The sequence below is a fragment of the Solanum dulcamara genome, chromosome 3, assembly GCF_947179165.1.
Source record: "Solanum dulcamara chromosome 3, daSolDulc1.2, whole genome shotgun sequence".
Lineage (NCBI taxonomy): Eukaryota > Viridiplantae > Streptophyta > Magnoliopsida > Solanales > Solanaceae > Solanum > Solanum dulcamara.
The window spans coordinates 21,226,979-21,230,755 of record NC_077239.1 but is presented as its reverse complement, the minus strand read 5'-3'; the positions used below and the strand labels follow the sequence as shown (position 1 = coordinate 21,230,755).

Here is a 3,777-nt window from a genome sequence, read left to right as displayed (position 1 = left end):
CAATCCTTAGGGGTTGGTTATTGAATAATGCTAAAGTCCTCTCATATAGTGGATCTCATAGTTGTTCTGAGCTTTTCCTATCATGATCTGGTCTAACTCTGAAGGAATTTTGGCATAGAAGCTCGTCATCCTGTAGTAATCAGCTAGTTCTGCCAGTTTTACTTAGACCCTTTCATAATTTCCCTTACCCCCGCTTGTAATCCTCTAGACACATTGTCTCGTGTCATTCTTTACCTTTGCAAGATTATGAGAGGGTACAAGAGGTACCCTAGTGTTACCTCGCGAGTGTTCCTGTTTTACCCTGCGTTTTTCTCCCTTATCCTACCCTCGATATTGAGGTAGATCGTTGGTCCATTCGTGATCATGTCTTACTTCTCCCGTAGTATTAATTCCATCTCGATAGTTTGACTTAACCTATCTTTGCATCTCTCGATAGTTAATTATAACTTGGGCTCCCTTGCCTAAGAAAATAGTTGCAGAGACTCCGTAAGGTCCTACCACTCTTTTACCTTACAACTTTATACCTTCTCGGCGGAGTAGGTAATCTGTGATCGAAGGAGAAGGGACTAATATCGTCAATTCACAGGTAACATTCCCTCTAGAGCCATCTGTCAATGGAGTGTGAAGTGGGTCTTGTAGCCCAGGTCATACTGCGGAATTTTCGACCTTGGGTATTACTTCCTGTCATCCGTAAGTTACATCAACTAATATCCTTACCTTTTGGGTTTTGCTTTTTCTTGCCCTTAGAGTTGGTTGCCCAGTGGTGTCGAAATTCCCTCGCCCACTAGCCCATATAGCCCTTCGGTGGTTTGCCTCTTATTAACAGGTACTATGTTGATGAACTGTGGCATTTGAATGTGTCGTCAGTTAGCAATTAGCTAATCCTTCTTGTTTTGCTTAAGTCCTTGTTAGAATTACCTTAACGTATCTTATAATACTCCAGGTACATAATCTCATATCGTTTCTCCGTCGCTAGTTCAGATTCTTCCATCTCGTGTGATCATACCAGCACTAACACATTAAGTTCCATCAGAATTTTGAAGTTAAGCGTGCTGGGGTGAGATTAATACTGGGATGGGTGACCTCCCTGGGAAGTCTTCGTGTTGCATTTCGTTGTAATCCTTTCCACGATGTGCGGGCACTCAATTTAGCCTAAGATTTACCTCAGCGTTATCTCGCGAGTCTTTATGTTTCGCCCTGTCCTTTCGTCTGTTATCTTGCATCCAGTACCGATGTAGACCTTTAACTCCACTATCCTCTATTCACTTTATGTTCTTCTTATTTTCTACCACAAGAGGCTTTCTATTCCTTTTTCTTTGGTGATTTATCTATCGCAACATCATTTGCGACTAACTCTATAACCAACATTTTGGCTTTTGGTCTAGCATGTTGTCATTATCCTTCATAATGTCTCTTAAGTTGGTTGATATCCTTTCATGGTTACACTCTTTTATTTTTATCTGCAGCTGCTTTCTAGTGTTATGTCAGTCAGGGTCTCGTCAAAAACTTCTTAACGCTGCCTTATATAGCATTCTGGCTTCCACCTAATTATTGGTAGCTTCCAGACCTTTCTAACTTGGCTCGGTAAGATATCTTGTTGATGTTTAGACGTCCATCTTAAATATATTCCCATATCGATTGCCTTCATCTTACTTTTGCCATTTTCTCATTAACTTCCCCCCTTTAAAGGGTACTCATACTTTCTTTTGTTTGTACTTGTAGTTGTTCCAATTCAAATTAGGCAGTGCTAATAATCCGACGCTAAGGTTTTCTTAGAATAGTAGCTTTATCCCAACCTATATCCTGTGCTTCTTGGGGCGAATAGAAGTTGCACCATTTATTCCTTAAGTTTGCCATCCTCGTCCCTTAAGGGTTCCAGTATTTTTGGGGCGACGTTGTGTACACGCGTCATTGTTTTTGTATCGTAAGCCCCACGCTCTTACTGCGTTCTCAACGTAGGCCTTTAACTTAGTCAATGCGTACTATGTGCGTCTGACTAGTGGTTCCACTTTATCCCTGCATACTCGTATCACACTATTCAATTCATACTTACATATTCCCCTTTTAATTCATATTCGCATTCAGTTCCCGACATCTCTTTGTGGTGCTTCTGTTCGAAGCTCTTTCCCCAATTAGTCGGTGGAGAACTATAAACGGTTATCATAAATCATTTCCCAATCATTGTTGAAAGAACCCAGAATCTCTGAAACATCACAGTAATCATTTTAATACTTGACCCTCCTTATCTCATTCCGAGTTTATCTTCGAGTTACAAACAACTCGTCTAATTTACAATAGGAGTTGAGGGCTTGGTATTTTTTTCAAAAAAGAGTAAAACTCGTTCACGGGACATCTTATCATTTACCCTGAGCCCTCTATTTAGATTCCTACAGTACAAATACGGCTAGAAATACCGTGATCTGAACTTTCTACTTAAATAAGCTTTTGTTCCTCCGAAATAAAATTCTTCAAGTGAAAAGGATGCCTCTTATAGGCGACCTGAAGGATACCTCTTACAACTTTAGTTGAACACAGTAGGGGTACTTGGTATCAACTTCTCAGACATCTCAAAAATCTATGTTTCATTTCCTTTCCCCGTTCTGGGAAAATTTTGGCAGAGTTCCCTCTACACTTCTTACGATCCCAAAACCTGCATGCAGAAAATACCAAAAATGCCTCACAGGGCCAACACATATATTTATTCATGTCACAGCCGCACAGGGCTTTCAACATCACAATAATATAAAAATACTGGACTTACCTCATATGTCCAACTTCAAACTGCATCCGTTGCACTTCTTGTCTGTTTTCCTTTCAGGTTTCACTTTACATTTCAATATTAGTTCAATACCTTACCAAACGGATATCTTCCGTGCCTTTACTTTACTTACCTGCGTGCTTCGTAATGTCCCATGTCGTCAATTACCTCCTTTTATTAGTGTCCTCCCTCTGTTAAGATCCAAGGTTAGTATAAGGAGTTTTCCTATGACTCGGATCTATAGCACGATCTCAGATGTGAAAGGAAGGTAACATCCTAAATGCCCTATAGCTTCTTATTTATAGATGTGGCGTGCAACACACCGATAAACAAGACTCTACTAGACCTGATCTGCAGACACTCCAAGGAGGAACTGCTCTGATACCACTTCTGTCATGACCCAACCCCACAGGTCGCGACTGGGGTAAAACCTGGACCCCCCCGTACACATATCTATCAGATGTGGTCACATTGAACTGTAATTTTAACAATATCATGTAACAGAGCCCCACTGGGCGATAACATTTACATATACCTGTAGCCCTTTTTGTTTGTATCACAACATGACCAGGCACGCAAGGCGACAAGGCTACCATAACATAACAACATGTACAATATATCATATAGACCCAGCTGAACCAAACTGACATATACAACCTACATATACATGTCTGCAGACCTCTAAACATATAAATGACAACATATGGCGGGACAGGGCCCCCGCCGTACCCCTGAATGGATAAAACAATTTCTATACATCCGTGGACAGTATCAAAACTAGGCCCCGATACAATGGAGCCTCTTCCAGCTGAGCTGCATGGAACCCTAAGCTGACAGACTCCCAAAATCTATATCTGTACCTGCGGGCATGAATGCAGCCCCCCGGGAAAGGGGGGTCAGTACAACATATGAACTGAGTATGTAAATTGTAACATAATACACTAGGGGTATATTCGAAATAGAGAAGCAGGGGAACAAATCATTAAATCGAAGTCATGTACCTGTACTCTGTGAATCAC

At 41.1% G+C, this 3,777-nt stretch overlaps 1 pseudogene; it reads left to right on the top strand.

Moving 5' to 3' along the window:
* Window positions 1-992: 992 nt before the first annotated feature.
* Window positions 993-1,112, top strand: LOC129883758 (5S ribosomal RNA; annotated as a pseudogene).
* The last annotated feature ends 2,665 nt before the right edge of the window (window positions 1,113-3,777 follow it).